At 44.3% G+C, this 18,824-nt stretch overlaps 1 protein-coding gene across 2 annotated transcripts in view; it reads left to right on the forward strand.

Moving 5' to 3' along the window:
* ASIC2 (acid sensing ion channel subunit 2) overlaps window positions 1-18,824 on the forward strand; it is a 528,145-nt gene that overhangs the window by 316,131 nt on the left and 193,190 nt on the right. The window lies entirely within an intron of this gene.

The following is an 18,824-nucleotide window of genomic DNA, read 5'->3' on the forward strand; positions in this document are numbered from 1 at the left end:
CAAACGACATGTTACACAGGACTAAATCTGTGACTAAATCTCCTGACTTTTTTTTTTAAACACTGAAATGCAGCCACTGGGGGTTGCCAATCATGTTCATAACAGTGCTACTAAAGGAGGGTGTGTTTATCCCTCCCTCTCTCTATGTCATTTCCTGATCAAAATCACCCCCCTGAAGCTGCTGTTAGCTCAACCTATATTTTTTTACCCTGTCGGGTCAACAGCAGCTTTGGGGAAAGATTTCTGTTGGGAAAACAGCCCCTCCTCTATCACTGCTGCTGAAAATAATTTGGCAGCTCATTGAAGCTGCATTTTAGTGCCCCCCCCCCACTTCAAGTTCAGGTAATCCAATGAAGGATCTCCCACAAAACATGAACTTTTGTCCTAGTAGAAAGGCTGACCAGTAACCACAATGACCTCAGGTTTGTTTGTTTTTAATAATAGAGATCGGACTAATAATCTAATATTAAAAGGTGCATTTTTCAGAATCTCAGTCGCCTATGAAAACAGCCCTGTATGCTTCATTCATGCCTCCCTAAACTTTATCCCAAAGACGTATTATTATATTCTTATGAACGTTCAGTCTAAATAGAGTTCTACTTTTATGAAGCATGTGGGGGGAAATGACATCACAACATATCTCAGAATCAGAATGGGAAATATATTTGGTCTAATGGTCAAGCATCATCATATTATTTTTATATACAGAGAAAGCCAGTATATAATAATATGTACTGCTGAAAATGTTTACAAGCTACATAAAAATACTTCCTGAGGATTTAGAAGTGCAGTGATATCCCAGAATTGTGAATTCAGGGGGCAAGCTGATGTATATTATTTCAAATTCTAGCAGAATATACAACACAAATGGAACCATTCTGAACCTTAGAGGGACATATCAAGGGAATTGCTGCAAACCCTGAAGCTAGAACTGCTCTGCTGTAGCTAGAAATCAGTTCTCTGAGGCCGTGTTTAAACAGGTTGCTAGTTCCACTGCTTGATGTACTTCTATCCAATGTTATCACCACCACCCCGCCGCCACCGGACCTTCAGGCATCAGCATTCCCGTGGCATGCCAGGAATCTCTGCCCTGTGCTGTCAGTGGCACGGGTGCCAGTGGAGATTCCTCCATGCCAGCAGCCCAGCACTCATCAATGGGAGGCTCTTCTGGTGCTTGCGGGCAGGCTGCTGCTCTTCCCCCATGGAATGATCAGCTGGGGGCTGGCTGAGACAGAGCACACGAGGAGCCTGCCTGCCAGCCAGTCCCTAACTCTTCCAGGCAACGGGTATAGGAAGCCTAAAGGGACTAAAAGGAGCGGCTCCAGCAAGTGGTGAGTGCTGTACGGTCACGGTGTGCCCTCGCCACTACTGCCTGAGCTTGCTGCCTCCTCCCTGCTGGTGCCCCCAAAGCCATTCTGACTTCTGCTTCTGCTCGCCACTCCAGCCAGGTTTGTCTGTCTCAAGAATGCTGTATGAAACCATGGGCCGTGTGTGTGTGTGTGTGTGTGTTGTTGTTGTTGTTGTTTTTAACAGATGCACTAATAAGTTCCACAGTGGGTTTTGTGTGCTCAAGAATGCGTGAAACCATGGTGTGTATGTATGTATGTATGTATTTGTGTGTGTATTGAGGGTGCTTATTTTTGCAAGTGGGGGGCATAAGCCCATTATGTCCAAGGCCCAAAATTACCTTGCTGTACCCCTGCTTCTATCTAAAAGAAAGGCCTTTTTGAAAAAGGGTTGTGCCAGTTTTCAGTGCAATGGAACTTGAGTAGGGAAGGTTCACCTGAGGAGGGCAAGTATTGGTTGATGTCCTGTGACATCATGGACCCAGATTCCTCCTCCCTCTTTCAAATCTTCAGAGTAGTTTTGCAACTCTTTTTAAAATGTTGTCTTTTTGTTTCAACATAGTGAAGGGTGATCACATACAAATAAGTGGGCATACATGTGGCATTTTAAATGTTTAAAAAGGCAACCTACTTAAAGCATGTGGGGAGAGGCAAGACCGGTGGCTGAATCAGCATCTGATACACTGGTATATGTCTGTCATGCAACTTGCAAAGCTGGGATGAAGCCAGGTTCGCAAAATGGATGAAGAATCAACTGTGACTTTTCATTCTTTAGTATGTTTATACCCTAAATTGAGTAACAACACAAATCTTCTGAATTGCTTACAACCAGGGTGGGTGACTTCAGTTTTACAAACAAACTAAAATCTCTGCTGATGTGTTTTAAACTTGCAAAGCAAGAGTGCATACTCAGGATCTCTTAACTGTTAAAGTGTAACTAATCTGTGTTAAGCAATCCTCATCATGCACATTTGCTTAAGAACATTAAGAAGTGTCTTGCTGAATTGGATAAAGTCCATGTAATCCAGCATTCTTTGCAAAAATCCCAGCAACCAGCAGGCACCTGGTGCTGGTGATCCACCAAAATTTGACCAGTGGTCCATCAGTTGACCACCACCCCCTGTTTTCCCACCCCTAGCTTAAGAAATGTGATACTCCTGCCATAAAATAATGCTTAGCTTTTGTTTGTATGTGATGTAGCGGGCAAGCTCAAATTAATTAATTTCATTAAGATTAGAGGAGACAGGCAATTAGAGCACAGGCTTCAAAAGAAATGACACCATTTGTATTATACTGGAATGGGAAATATAGAACCAATAGATTCCAAATACAGTGGAAATGTATTTTGCATTCCTTAAGCACTCTGACATTTTTCGCTTGATTTATGCACATCTATTGTCATTTCAAACTGGAGGGTTTTAGCTTTTGCAGCCAACAGCATTTCTTTATCAGGTAATAGCTAAAGGCTTGGGTTCCCAAGAAGATGAGTTGGGAGATCATGATCATCTCTCCTATTCTTGAAGTGCATCATAGTTCCCCCTGCAATCCTTGACTTTCTAGACCCCTTATTGTTACGCCCATGAGCTCTGCAGTAATTTACATTGGTCTCAGTCTTGGGACCACTTTTGGCTTAAAATACATCCGTGAGGGAGCCAGGGAGAAATCTTGCAAGTCATAGGCAGATTCTGGTAGGTGAGGGGTGGGAACAGAGACAGAGATACATCCCAGACAGTCTGGCTGCAATTTTCCATGGTTGGATAACCTCCAGAATTTTCTACTCTGGAGTAGTAAATACTACTCCATTTACTACTCTGGAGACAGCCTGGAAATAGTGGTTGGTCTAAAGCAGGGGCGTAAAGACAATAGGGCAAGGTGAGACAGTTGTTTGGGGGCCCACTGCTCTGAGGAGGGGGACAGAGGCAAGTCACATGACTGACTCCCCCAGGTGCGCACCCACCTGGGCTTCCTTCAGTTGTATTCATCCTCCGAAATTGATGTGAGTGTTAAGACCTGGAGCTACCAGACCAGCATGTCTTTCTCTTGGAGCTACCAGAACAGCATGTCTTTCTCTAGTACCATTAAATGACTTGCATCATCCACAATTTACAAAACCTTTTAAAAAATAATTTAGGATGATGTTCTATTGTGGCACATAGGAGATAGATAGATATAGATATAGATATAGATATAGATATAAAAATTTTACTATGCTTTTTGTTACCACTATTCAGCCTCATTTAAGATTTCTTTACTTCATGAGCTGAGCTTCAGTGAGTGGGGGCCCATTTTAAAATCTTGTCTCTGGGCCCACTCCAACCTTGCTACACCCCGGTCTAAAGTACAGCTGCTAGGCTACTAGGCTGATTCACAGGACCATTAAAATCAGGGTAGGAGGTGGGCTACCCACATTTGCATGATTGTCAGAACCACACAAATAATCCCTCCAGCCTAGGTTGCTTCCAGCAGGGCTACCCAGCTTTTAACAAATAATGGAGGAAAAGATAGCCCTCCTACTTTGATTCTCTGGACATGAGAACTCCTATCCCTCTTTGACTCAGACAAATTGTACCATATCCACCTTCCCCCACATGGCAACCAGAGACAGCTGTGGCTACAGTGGCCACCATCAATGGACACATTAGCCCGCAAAGCATACTTCTATGATCCTGAAGCTGGAACAGCTTTGGCAAAGTTGCGTCCACACCCCCTACTTCTTCCTGGCCAGTGAGAGGGAAGATGCTGAAGCTTTCAAGTCTGCTTGCACTGAAAGTGCAAAGTTTCTTTCATGAAGCTTTCAAGTCTGCTGGCACTGCAGAGCATGCTGGGAAGGCAGAGGCACCATTGGAGGACTTTCCACGGAGGGTTGGAGCTTGCAGCCGCTGAATTCAGCAATTGACCCAACAGCTGCCTTGATTGTCTGTATCCTGGGTTTGCAGACCCAATCAGTGGTGCTGCTCATCTGCTGCTGATGGCGTTGGAAATCACACTTGCCCCCAGGCCCACCCTCAAATGATTATGTAGACAAGCCTACTGATTTGGAACAGTCATTGGGAACACCCCTCGCTAGTGTTTCAAGACCCTCGCACAGGCTCCCATTCTATTTCCAAGCTCTGTTGCTGATCAGCAGGTAAAGACCTTTTTATTCTCCCAGGAGGTTTTACAGACAGGGCTGTTACCCCGCATCTCCTCCGGAAGAGAGTGTTTGCATTCACACACCAGCCAAACTTAACCCAAAGTCTATTTGAGATCCTTGGAAGCACTCCACACTCAAATCGGGCTTTGTCTTCTGAATTCTAGCTTATCTTGATGTATTTCTGGGTTTTTAAAATGCTGGTTTTAATAGGGAGAGACACTGACGTAGAATCATTAACATGATAAGAGGGTAACCCTCTTTAGGAATGTAGATATAGGCTTTAGAAATCTCTCCCTTCCCTTCCCCCTTTGGCTAGAAGGAAAACACGGAGGCATGCGATGTGAACCTGCACCAAAACAAACCTGAGAGCAGAGGGGAGGGGCTGCTTCCCTCTATGCCACGAGTGTGATTTGAAGTGGCTTCGCTCAACTACTTCACTTTGAAGTCGCTTACAACCAGCATTTTAAAAACTCAGAAATACATCAAGATAAGCTAGAATTCAGAAGACAAAGCCTGATTTGTGTGTGGAGTGTTCCAAGGATCTCAAAGGGACTTTGGGGTAGGTTTGGCTAGTGTGTGAATGCACACACTCTCTTCTGGAGGAGATTCCGGGTAACAGCCCTGTCTGTAAAGCCTCCAGGCCTTTAAAAAAAATTTTCAGTTGAACTGCTGTCTTAATTGCTATTTTATATTATTCTTTTTAAATATCATTTTATATATTATTCCTTTTTTACATAGAAAAATAAACAAATCATCAATAAGAAAGTCCCGTCCCAAAAGGGCTCACAACATAAAGCAAATACCAGCAACAACCACTGGAAGGATGCTGTGCATGGACAGGGAAAGTTGCTCTCCCAGGCTAAAAAGAATTGCCAGTTGAAAGGTGCCTCTTTGTTCAGCTTGCGGGGGCATTTGTTCAGTCAGCAGGGGTACTATGGACAGCATAGAAATGTTTTAAAATAGCAAAACCTGGAGTTACACTGGCTCTTCAGACAACTACCCCGATTTCCTGACAGACCACAGGTTTACTAGTTGGACCAGTAAAATCCTGACTGGTTGGTAGCTCTGCCTTTATCCCTCAGGAATCAAAGGCATGAAGGGCTGCCATGCTGGAGGGTGAATTGACCCGTGATGGGTTTTGTGATTAATGAGCAGAGCACTAAAGAAGCTACCCACTCCAGTTACAGAGTAGAATGCGGAGTTCAATTGTTGCAGTTACATATAGAAGACACATGGAGACTCTTGTAGAATCTGAATACTAAGTAGATTTATTGGTGAAGTACACTTTGGATAGGAAAGACCTAATCCTATCTGTAGGCTCTATAATGACTAGTAAGGGGGAGAGAGAGATGTTCCCATCTGCTCTCCAAGAGGAAAGGAAGGGATTTGGACTCACCACAGAAAATGCCTGAGGAGTCGTATCAGGGGTCATCGTGCAGAGAAAGATGGGAACACCTAGGGAGACCCTTACTCACTACCTCTGCTCCCAAAGCCCCTAGTGGTCAGTGGGATAGTCAGTGCAAAAGTTCAGTGCACTGGAACTCTATCTCCAACATGCCAGCCCTTCTGACTAAGGGTGAGCAGGATCAGGAGCATGCTTGAGGGGACCCCATGGCAAAGGGCCCCTCCTATGCTGATGAGCCTTGTCAACAGCAGTGGTGGGCAGCAGGACACCCCTCAGCATTGGCTGCCTGGCAGCTGTCATGTTAATTTCACACAATGTCCCCAATGTGGCATTGCTGAGGCCTATGCCCCAGAGCACAGGTGGGAAATGTCAAAGGGCAGGTATGAGCAGTGGGCCCTTCTGGGGCACTAGTTCTCTGCCCAGGGGCCTAGCTGTAATTGAGCTGATGGGTTCAAAGAACGTGGGGCCCTCAGCTCCTGAGGGCCGCCCCAGCTCCACCCTTCCCTATTTTCTTCATTATGTCCCTCACTCCGAGGAGCCCTCTCTCCCGTAGCTATGCCCCTGTCTCTGACAGTTGCCCAAGGATGCCTCATGTTGACGCTGCCCTGAGGGCAAGAATGGATCGTTTGTGTACATTTCTCCACTAGCTCTTCACCTCACTGCTTCTGTCCATGGCTATACATTAAAAACAAACAGAGGCAGAAAGAAAAGAAAGGGTGGCAGTGGGCGAGGGGAGAAAAAGAACAACATGAATTCCCTGTAGTATGGATAATGCTGTTTTAGTGCTCCAGGCTGACTGCTTTAAGAATAGCAAATAAAATGAGAGTTTTCTTGCTGCCATGTTGATAACAGCAAACAGAGAGGGAGAGGGAGAGGGAGGAGAAAGGGGAACTCAACTCTCCACACAAGGAGTGAAAATATTTTCTAATAAAGTCAGGGCTTTGGGAGAGCCACAACAGCCTCCTGGCCTCATCGGTGTGTGGTTGCTGTCCAATTACTTTTCTGACCAAAATGGCATTATTATAGGACTCTGAGTAGCAGTACTGGAATGAAAGCTACAGCAGAGCCTTCAGTCTCATGTCAATTGCTTGATGCTTTGTTGTTCCTTTTGAATGCGGTGACCAGCATTGGAAATGTTTGGCTGAACCTGGAAACTTGAGGCCATCAGGCTAAATTCACTCCAGATTCTTAGAAGGATGGTAAAGACACTTCACTTTCAGAAAGCTTGTGGGTTATTATAGCTGGCCTTTTGATTTTATAACCCTAGAATTTTATTGTGGGTTCATGATTTTGCTGTTGGATTTTATAGTAGTGATTTTATTGTAAGCCACTGTGAAGTGGTCTATAGACTGAACAATAGGATGATGATGCTAATAATAGTAAATAAAAGGTATTCAGCTGATGCCCGAGGGATTCTGCTGCCACCAGAATAAATTTAAATATCTCATATTTGCATATACCACTTATTTTGCATAATATAGTCTGCTCTCCAAAAGCCAAGTTTACAACAAATCCGGAGCTATAAGAACAAGGGAACAGGAAAAAAGCGCTTGAAATATGGAGATGAAGGTGGGCCTTAAAGGCAGGACAACAGCAAAGCAGTCAATGGCTGATATGAGAGAATCACTCAGAGTAGTCCCATTAAATTAAATGGAAATTACAAAATTAAAAGCTTAATTTTAATGGGTCTATTTTGAGTAATTTCTCCTATATCAGTCATTGCCATTGGGCTCTTCAAAAGGCAACAGCCATGCTAGTTAAATAAAATATTTATATTTCACTGTTCTGTCCCACAGGTAGAATCCCTGAGGCAGCTAACAACAATCAGTTTAGAATGCAATAATAAAAGAGCAAGTTAAGAATAAACAAATGCTGAATTTAGCACATGTACCAAATCCCCTTTCCTCCTTGACCACTGGAAGGTCTGCTTAGCCACCACTCTGCATTCATTGCTGCTGAAATTTCAGTTGTTGTTATCCATACATTTAAAGATTTTCTGTGTGGCTGGAACTAAGCTAGCTAAGTTCTTTATCAGACCACAAATTCTAGGTTTGCATAGTGATATTGCAGAGGCAAGGGTTATTCAAAGACCTGGTCACATTTTTTCTTTCTGTAATATAACTGAAAGAATGGATGTATGGGCACAACAAAGAGGGAAGATGCTAGGGGCACCTGGGGCATGTGTGCTCAGTAATGAGATAAGTGTACTCTGCACATGCTCAGAGGGCCAGCCTCTGAAAACATGTTCTAGCAATAAAGCCCCATTCCATTCCACCTTCCAGACTGGATCCACACATACATTTGTTGGGAGGCTCCAGACTCAAATCTATATTTGCTGGAACTCAGCCCACGAAGAGAAGGACATTCTAACAGTAGGGCCTGGTTGCATCAGACTAAAAGTCCATCTAATTCAGCATCTTTCCGCATATATTGGCTAACCAGGTGCCTTTCCCAGAAGCAGTACATGTAGATAAATAGCTCTTTCCTGTTTTTGCTTCCCAGCAACTAGTATTCAGATACATACTGCCTGTGAACCTGAAGGCAGCATGTTGCCATTATGACTAGTAACTATAAATAGGCTTGTCCTCCAGGGATTCATTTAATTCCCTTTTAACTTTACACTTACTTGCACTACACCACATTTTCAGTTTTGTTGCCCATGCACCTAGTCTGGAGAAATTAGTTTGGAGTTCTGAACAGTCCATTTTTATTTTCATCACCCGTTATTATTTGGTATCATACGCAAAGCTGGGCACCTCACTGCTCACCTCAGATAGTTTATGAACACATTGAAAAGTACCGTTCCCATTATAGATCCTTAGGGGGCTGCATTTTTTTGCTTACCTCTGTTGTGAGAATTGCCCTTTTATTCCTACTCTCTGCTTCTTGTTCTTCAACCAGTTACTTATTTATTCTTCAACCAGTTATCATAAGATGACCCATCCAATCCTTTGGTGAGGGATAAGCCCACTTATTTAATTTTTAAATCCAGTTATTCAGTGTCAACTGGGAAACCCCCATCCACATGTTTGTTGACACTGTAAACAAACAAAAACTAAAAAACTATAGACGTGTTAGTGAGACAGGGAGGGCTTACCTTTGCAAAAAACCATGCTGATTCTTCCTTAGCAAGGCTTGTTCTTCAATTTGCTTAATAATGTTATTAGGCAAATTAAATACTTTGCATTAATTAGTCCAGAACAGACAGTCATCTAACTGCTCTAGCATTATCTGGATTCCCCCCATTAGATCCCTTTTTAAACACTGGTGTTACATTGGCTAACTTAACCTAAAAAGAGGTTTACTAATTGATGGGACCAGAATGCTACAGATGATGATATTGATGAAGCAGCCTAGGTGTGAACAGTTCCTTACAGAGAATCATAAGACAGGTCCCTGCTCCCTAGGGGCTTACAATCTAAATTTTGACAGCAAAGGGCAAGGTTGGAAAGCATAGGAGTTCTGTATGCATGGGATTGGTTGCGGGGGGACCTTTACTGGGAGACTACAAATTAACATGCAAAGGTTGTCTACAGAAGCGCTCTTACCCCTGGACTTGCGGGCCAAAGTCCAGGGCTTCCACACCTGCTGGGGCCCCCCCAATAGTCTTTCGAGACAGAGGGGGGAGTGGGGAAAGAAACATGTGGAATGGGAATATGTCAAGTTGCGTGTTGAAATGTTTCTGTGAACATATTTGTATAAATATACCTGTTTTATATTATTATGTTCTTGTGAGTTCATTTGCTGTTTGTGCCGTCAAGAACCCATGTGTTAACAAGACTGAATGTGTCACTGTGCGTGTGTGCGTGTGTAGGGGGATGATGCTTGACTTGCAGCGGGCGGGCGGGAGCTTCCTCCAAAGGCCTTTAGGCCCAGGCTCAAAATGACCTAGGTGGGTGCACCTCTGGTTGTCTATGCTTGCTGACTGGTGACAGGTAAATACTCAGCACAAGAGAAGTCAGAAGAGTACTCTGCACATACTCAGAAACACATAGCTTAATGGCTGCTTCTTACATTTCAGAACTGAGCCTCAAGCAGTCTTGTTCAAACTAGATCCTATTTGTGACCTCTGCAGTTCCAGCAGTGGAAGCGTCGGTCATGTCTAGAAGACTGCCATTCCCTACAAATCCCCTTCCCTTCAGATGATTAAGAAAAACCCTACACGTCCCTTCAAGCTTTGTAGCGGTGGCAGTCTTCTCTGTCTTATCCCGCAGAGCACAGTGTCTTCCAAGCCGCAGCCTCTACCTCCTCCTTTGTCCTGCGCTTGGATAATATTCAGGTCGTCCAGTAGGAAGTTAAGTGGCACCTGCCGGCTCTGATTGTTCCGCGGCAATCTTTCCTCTGGGGACAAGCCCCGTGTGTCTTGATCCAAAACTGCTGAAATAACAGCTTTTGCACACATTTTCCCAGGCCTCAGGCACAATCACAGTATTTTCAGCAACCTACTTAAGTTTCTGCTTTGCAGAGCGAAAAACCAGCTTGACCAGCCAGCCTCACATGGGGGCATGAGAGGAGAAGGGGGTACGAGCAACTGCAGCACAGGGGCTTGTTTACACAATCATGATTCAAAAGCCCCCCCCCCCCCATCTACACACAGGCAAGGAATTATTGGGTGTTTCTTGGCTGTCTGAGGCTGTCTGAAGTCACTCACACGGGTTGCTGTGTTTATCCATGGAATGGTTGACTCCACCCATCAGATTACAGCTCTCATATTTTTGTGATCCCAGGGTTTACTGTGAGGTTAATCGAAGGGAAGCTGTAGTGCCAAGCCCCATGCTATGTACCCCTCCCTAGATATTTTACTCCCCCCCCACTTTTTTGATTGTGTGAACAGACTCAGTGAGGCTCTTCACACGATTAGTGTGAAGAGTGTCTAGGGGGGTTGCATGGAGAGCGGGCTTAGCCCGCTCTCCCTGAAGATAAGCAGACAGTCTGCTCTGGGAGGCTGCAGTGGCCACCTGCACAACTGCTGGCTCCATCATGGAGCTGGGGAGTTTGGGGGCCGTGTGCCCCCCGGAAGCTCCAGCATGCCCTGCGTGAGCGCACAGGGCATACTGGAGAGACCCCCGAGACGGGCTGCTTTTCAGCCTCCCGGTCGGGGGTCTACTCGTGAGTAGCCATGGCTACTCACAATTTTAAAAACTGGGTTTAAGGGGAGGGTTACTTTGGCGGGTTAACCGCCTGCGAGCCCAATGGTTCTCATGGTCAGGAGAAATCGGGCTAGGCTCCTGTAGCCTGATTTATCCTGATTGTGGGAATAGCCTCAGTGACTCACATTTGCAACACACCTTAACCTGTGCTGCCTTGGGGGATCATCTTAAGCTTTGATCTGTTTAAAAATGGCCCACTCATATGCCTTCAGTTACTTCTGTTCCAGATTTGTTATTAGAAAAACTAGAACTAAAACTATGATATCCTTGATTCAACATATGCAAGCGTTAGCAAAACTTGTATATAGGAGATATCAACATCAGGCATCTGTGATGAGCCTAAATCCTGAAACACTTATGGGCCAAAAATCTGTAACTTTCTTCTTCATGTAATGACAATACTATCAGTACAAAATGAATTTAGTAATAATTTGGACAGCAAGGAGAAATAATTTGGTATATCCAAACCCACTCCAAATCAAAACCAATGGAGTTTGCCCGTCCCTTCTTCTTGACAAGAAATACATTTTGCTTCAAGGTCAATATCTGCTGAGTGGTCATGTATTAAACCTGCAGGTGGGATTCAATTTCCAATTCCTTCTTCTGAGCTCCAAGATGCAGATTTACATGGAAATTGGTCTGCCCATGAAATTTTAGCTGTTCTATTGTATTGCTGTTCCTTCAACACATTGTTTGTTGCTATACTTGCTATAGTTTAAGACACTAGCAACACAATTCTGTACATTTTTACTCAGAAGTAAGTCCCAGTGTTCAGTGGCGCTTACTCACAGGTAAATGTCTATAGGATTGCAGCTTGATTGGTTCTGCTCGGTCACTGCACTGGGGGAGATATGTAGACTTAAGGCTGCCTAAATAGCTGTTCTCACACATACTTGTTTTACTCATATTCTCAAAGATGGTTTGACTCAAAAGGGTTAACATTGTGAAAATACAGATGGCTTGGTTCAGAAAGGTTGCAATACCATGAGAATATAGATAATGCACCACCACATTAAGCTTAAATAGATTCCTTAAAAGCATGCTAAATGTTGGAATGGCTATCAGAATTTTTGGGTAAAGATTCAGAAAATGGTGGGACTACTACATCATCAGGTTTTTAAAATTTCCGCAGGAACTTGACTTGTAGCTCCACCAGAGTCTCTTGGGGAGAAATGAAATTCTGACAAGTGTTTTTATTAGTGGGTAGTCTGGGAAGTTGCCTGCCAAGTACAGCAAATCCTGGACAGTGACATGAAAAGCTTTGGTGTATGATTACTACCAGACAATGAAATGATGCCCAATATAGTTTCCTTGATCAAAAAGACCTGTGGGAGGAGAACAGAGAAAGCTGAACTGTTATATATAGCAGAATTCACTGTATTGGCAGGGGAAAGACAGTCAATTTGCATACATTAGTGTTTGAGCGGAAAGGAAATAGCAGGACCCTGAGCAAGTTCACACAAGTATTTAGATAACTTAATTTCTCTGTTGAAAAGCGTTGCATTTGGGCTGCTGTGGGATGGGATGGAAGTTCTATTGGTTCTGTGATTGGCCGTTAATACATGGAACTTCCCACTTGGTTATGCAACATCGAGTGATAAACATGCATATGTTAACCATTCCTTTGACCACATTTGCTCTGTCAGTTCCTTGGGTAAGCTCATTCTGGTCATATGCATGTATTTGTTATTTCTTGTTTTTTATAGTGCTTATAACATGCCGAACAATTTATCTTGTGCATTGTGAAAGAGTTCAATATTGCACCCATTTTAAAGATTGCGTTCCTTTATTGCAATGAGATTACAATAGTGCATACAACATGATTGAGGATAGTAATAATATATGTGAGTATACAGTAACTGAAAAAGGGGGGAAGGGAAAAAAGAGAAAATCCTATACACATAATTTAAACATAATAAGATACAACCAATGTAGGGGGGGAAACAAGGGAAGCAAAACAAATACCTTCTTCTAAGGATATATATCTTGTGTTTCAAAGCATAAGCAATTCATTAACATTCAACTAAATAGCTGAAAATTCCTCTTCTTTACCTTTCTGTGAGAAAAAAACCCAGTTCAAATGCTGACAAGGAACACGTCAGTTATCCAAAGTTGCAGTCAGGAGTAAATTTGTGCTTCCAGTGTTGTATTAGAATCCTTTTGGTGACACCCCTGCCCTAAGCATCCACAATTCTTGATGTAATGCTAAATTCCATATGCTGGGGATGTACCCCAACAAACATGAATGTCCTTGACAGGCAATGATTGCTGCAATGTCATGTTATCAACCTTCTGAATTTCAAGCCAAAAGGGTGCAATAACCAGACAGGCAAACCATATGTGTAAGTGTATCCTCATACAAGTTACACCTCCAACATCTAGTAGTCTGCAGTCATCCCTTGTTAAACATGCTCTGGAGGTGTCCAATACAAGAAATAAAGGTTTCTACTGTATTTACTGTTGGAAGTTAAAGGACTTTGCACTGTCTCTTTGTCTCAGACAGTGGAGGACAGACTAGTAAGTCAGAGGGCTAGAGGGTCAAGACATTGGTCATCACTTCTCCACTGCTCTGATGCTATCCCTTTGATATGTAGATTGCTAATCTCAGGGACTAACTTCCTTTCCCCTCTCTCTTCCCTACCTGTCCTTCTACCTTGGCCTCTCTCCCTGTACCATATGTGCAGAGAAGATGCAGAATCCATCTGCATCCAGCTAGATAGATAGATTAGAGATCCTAACTCCTCACTTTCCTATCTAGAATGGAGTTCCTTAATAAATGCCTTATATATTGATTTGAAACTATGAATTGGCTCCAAGTTACTTTACTCTCAGCATACACGCATGCCTAACTAAATCTGCTGTGTTGTGCCTCTGTGCACTCTGCTATAATGAGAAAGGGATTCTCTCACCACAGAGAATTTCCAACATTTACCACATTTTGAGATCTAAATCCCCTGTTAACTGGGCAAAGAGGCACCTTTTACCATGGTGATTCTCTTTATTTAGCAAGGGGAGAGTAACTGGCCCTATCCATCCCCAGCACAGTACCTCCAGTGACTGTTGCTGGTGTCTATCTTGTGTTTCGTTTTAGAATGTGAGCCCTTTGCGGACAGGGAGCCATCTTATTTATTTATTATTTCTCTGTATAAACCTCCCTGAGCCATTTTTGGATGGGCGGTATAGAAATCGAATAGATAGATAGATAGATAGATAGATAGATAGATAGATAGATATTTTGAAAAAAGAAGCATGTTTCACTGCCTTCAAAGCAACACGCCATTGATTTAATAAGATAATTACATAAGAACTGTCCTGCTGGACCAGGCTCAAGGCCTATCTAGTCCAGCATCCTGTTTCACACGTGGCCCACAAGATACCTCTTAGGCAAGAGCTAAGGGCATGCCCTCTCTTCTAATGTTACTCCCCCTGCAACTGGTATTTAGAAGCATCTTGCCTCTGAAGCTTGAGGTGGCCTATAGCCCTTAGACTAGTAGCCATTGATAGACATGTCCTCCATGCATTTATCTAAACCCCTCTTGAAGCCATCCAGGCTGTTGGCCATCACCACATTTTGTGGCAGAGAATTCCATAGGTTGATTATGCATTTTGTGAAAAAGTACTTCCTTTTGTTGGTCCTAAATTTCTTGGCTATCAGTTTCATTGGATGACCTCTGGTTCTATTGTTATAAGAGGGAAAGGAAAACTACTCTCTCTCCACTCCATGCATTATTTTATAGACTTCTACTATATCTCCCCTCAGTCGTCTTTTTTCTAAACTAAAAAGCCCCAGGTGTTGCAGCCTTACCCTGATCCAGGCGCAGCCCGTGAACGCGCCTCTGGGTGGGTGGGTGGGGAGGCGGGTGACTTCTTTAAGTGTAAATGGAGCCGGTGCTCCGTGCCACCCAGCAGCCCCCGTGGCGAGGAATCGCCTCCATCACTCACCTGGCTCCCACAGAGGTGAGCCCCTGCCAGCGGCCAGGTGAGTGGCGGAAGTGATTCTCCGCTGCAGGGGCTGCCGGGCGGCACCAAACACCGACTCCGTTTACACTTAAAGATGTCACACACACCCGGAGGCGTGTTCACAGGCCGTGCCTGCCCTGATCATCTTGATTGGCCTTTTCTGCACCTTCTCCAGTTCTATAATGTCATTTCTGAGGTATGGTGACCAGAACTGTATGCAGTATTTTTAATGTAGCCACACTTTAGTTTTGTATAAGGGCATTATGATATTAGCAGTTTTATTTTCAATCCTCTTCCTAATGATTCTAAGCATGGAATTGGCCTTTTTCACAGCTGCCACACACTGAGTCAACACTTTCAATGAGCTGTCCACCATGACCCCAAGATCCTTCTCCTGGTCAGTCACTGACAGCTCAGAACCCATCAGCGTATAAGTGCAGTTGGAGTTTTTTGCCCCAGGATATGGTATTCAAGATAATTGTTCCAAAGATCTGTTCCGAACAGTGTTCCCTCTAACAGGGATTCCCAGATGTTGACAACGAAAACTCCCATCATCCCCAGCCAAAGGCCACTGCAGATTGGGATGCTGGGAGTTGTAGTGAACAACATTTGGAAATCCCTGTTAGAGGGAACACTGGTTCCGAGTATCTCAGGTATAATAGATATCAATCTTATCAACATCTTAAAGCTTCTGATTGAGCAAGGTTACAGGCTTAAGTGCATCCAACAGATGTTCCAGATCTAATAGAAAACGTTTTTCAGAAGCTGCAATTGCATCAAAACCAAGGAACCATGATAGTAAATGCTTTAGCTGAATAAAGTGTCAGCTAGCATTTGAGGGTATATAAAGCTCAGCTCTAGAAGTGTCAAAATATTTAAAAATAGCTTCAGAAGAGATCAATTGATCTAGTGTAATGATGTTGTGAGAGGCCCAGTTAGCTCAATAAAAAGATTTGTGAGCAATCTTTAAACAGAGATTTTTCCACAACGTAAGTTGTTCATGCTGGAAAGGATCAAAACCAAGAACCCAAGGTTCTTGCAGCTTTGAAGACCAGTAATGACCCAGATCCACGAACTGAGCATCTGCCAAGATTTCAATGGGGTCAAATAATAACTTTCAAGATGTGCCCAAGGTGTGACTGAAACCCAGGATTAATTGTTCCACCCTATGACTGAAGATAGAATAAATGCCCAATGATGAGCCTGAAAATGTGGGAAATTAAATCTGCCTTCTTCAATAGGTAGTTGAAGTTTATGAAGTGAAAATATGGGCGGGTGTCCTTGCCAAAAGAAGTCATTGAGGCTATTCCCACGATCGCTCAAAAGTGGGCTAAGGGAGCCCAGACCACTTTTGGGCGATGGTGTCCTGCAACGGGAGCTGCATGGCTCCGGGCAGCTAGCCTCATTAAATCCCCCTCCCCTTAAACGAGGTTAATGGATTGATTGACCCATGAACCTTGCTTTTTGCTCGTGTGCTGCCACAGCACGTGGCAACAAACAATTAGACCCCCCCAACTGGGAGGCTGCAAGCAGCCTCCCGGGTTCAGGGGTCTCTCCAGGATGCCCCGCGCACTTGCGTGGGGCATCCTGTAACTTCCGGGGGCCACACGGTCCCCGATCCCTGCAGCCCCCACCTGCTCCGTGACAGAGCCGGCAGCCATGTGGACGGCTGATCCGGCCACCCAGCTATGAGCCGCTGCTCGTTTGCGGGGAGAGCGGACTAAGCCCGCTCTCCCCACAGAACCTTGTCATGCGCTTCACACGTGATATCTCATGTCTTGACCATCATTATTATTATATATGTTATTATTTATGTTTCTATTTGAATGGTTATGTTTGGTTCAATTATTAATTTTCTTACAACTGTGAGAAATAAGAAATTATCTTACTATTTCTCTACTGATTATCAATACATATTCCTAATTGTCTTTTGCAATATATGACTTTTATATATCTCTATCTTTGTCACGAGTGGGCTCTTTCCTCTTTGTTTTGCTCGTTTGCGGGGAGAGCAGGCTAAGGCCACTCTCCTCACAGAACCCCGTCAGGCGCTTCACACCTGATATGTGAAGCGCCTCATTGACTAATTGATAAACTTGCTTAAAATATGATGAAGATATAAGAATTGGAAGACCTCTTAAAATATGAGGGCCTCTGCATTAGATTAGTCTTAAGCACATTTATTTTGCCCCAGATACTCAATGGAATTTTAGCCCACTGATCTAAGTCATTTTTCATTTGAATCAAAGATTTGAAAAATTTTAAAATTTACTAATTGAGAGAGCTTCCTAGGAATTACTATGTCAAAATAGATAAAAGACTCTGGACACCATCTAAAATCCCAAACGCTACACTCATCAGGAAAATCCATAGAACCTAAAGGCATCAAATCAGATTTGGCCAAATTTATGGACCAGAGAAATTACCAAACATTTGAACTAAAGAAAAGACTAGGAATTGAGACCTCTGGTTTATTAATAAAACATAGAGCCTATTCTCATTACCAGGAGAAACCGGGCTAAGGGAGCGTAGCCTGGTTTCTCCTGGTCGTGTGCTACAACGGGAGCGCGCAGCTCCCAGCAGGAAACCTTCCAAAACACCCTTCCCCTTAAATGAGGTTAGCAGAGCGAGTGCTCTGCTAACCCTGGTTCTTCTGATCATGAGTTGCCATGGCGCAGCTCCACTCCATGGCGACTCATGAGGAGACGCCCGACTGGGAGGCTGCAGCAAGCCTCCCAGCCTCGTGAGGGGCATCGTGGGACTTCCAGGCGGCCCCTGATCCCCGGCACCCCTTCAGGCTACTTGACAGAGCTGGTAACTGGTAATCCAGCTGCCCAGGGTGAGTTCCCTGCTCATCTGTGGGGAAAGCCGAGTTAGGCTCTACACATGGATTGTATGCAGAGCCTCATAAAATTTTATCTGCATATAAAATCAACTTGTGCTGAGTCTCACCTAGTGTAATACCCTGTATATTGTCAGAGTCTCTAACAGCACAAGCCAGGGGTTCTCCAACACCATACTGGGGAAAAGAGGAGATAGACGGCATCCCTGATGTGTGCCCCATTCTAGCCTAAATGAAGGGGACAATAGTCCATTGATGATGACTTGTGAATTCTGAATAAGGAGCCATGTACTGTATAACATGGTAACCCAAGTCAAAAAACTTGGGGGAAATCCAAATTTAATTAAAACATATTCCAAGAACCCCAGACAGACCATGTCAAATGCTTTCTCCACATCTAAAGAAACTATAGCAGCCGGGTCTTGCTCCTCTGGGGATTAGGGATGTGCATGGAGCCAGGTGGGAGTGGTTTGATGGCAGGGGGGGAGTCACACTTTAAGGGTGGGGGAGGGTGCACTTACCCCTCCCTCCGCTTTCCCCCCTGCCGGTGCTCAGTATTTGCAAAGTCCTACAGGGCGGCAGCATACCTCCCTGCCGCCCCGTCTGCTCCCTGGCCGGAAGTAGCTGGTGCATGTGCGCATGCTGGGCATGTGCATGCCCAACATGCGTGATTGGAGCATGGCTTGCGCACGCACGCCAGCTACTTCCGGCCAGGGAGCAGACAGGGCAGCAGTGAGGTACGCTGCCACCCTGTAGGATTTTGCAAATACCGAGCACCGGCAGGGGAGGAAAGCGGAGGGAGGGGTAAGGGCACCCTCTCCTGTCCTTAAATCGCGCCCTCCCGCCTGCTGAACACCAAACCTCCCAGTGTTCAAACCTGTTTGGAGGCCTGTAAAAGGGCCTCCAAACAGGTTCATGCACATCTCTACTGGGGATAAGGCTAATCAAATCAATCAACAATTTAATATTATCTGATCCTTGGCAGCAG

Source organism: Hemicordylus capensis, chromosome 6 (assembly GCF_027244095.1).
Source record: "Hemicordylus capensis ecotype Gifberg chromosome 6, rHemCap1.1.pri, whole genome shotgun sequence".
NCBI classification, from domain to species: Eukaryota; Metazoa; Chordata; class Lepidosauria; order Squamata; family Cordylidae; genus Hemicordylus; species Hemicordylus capensis.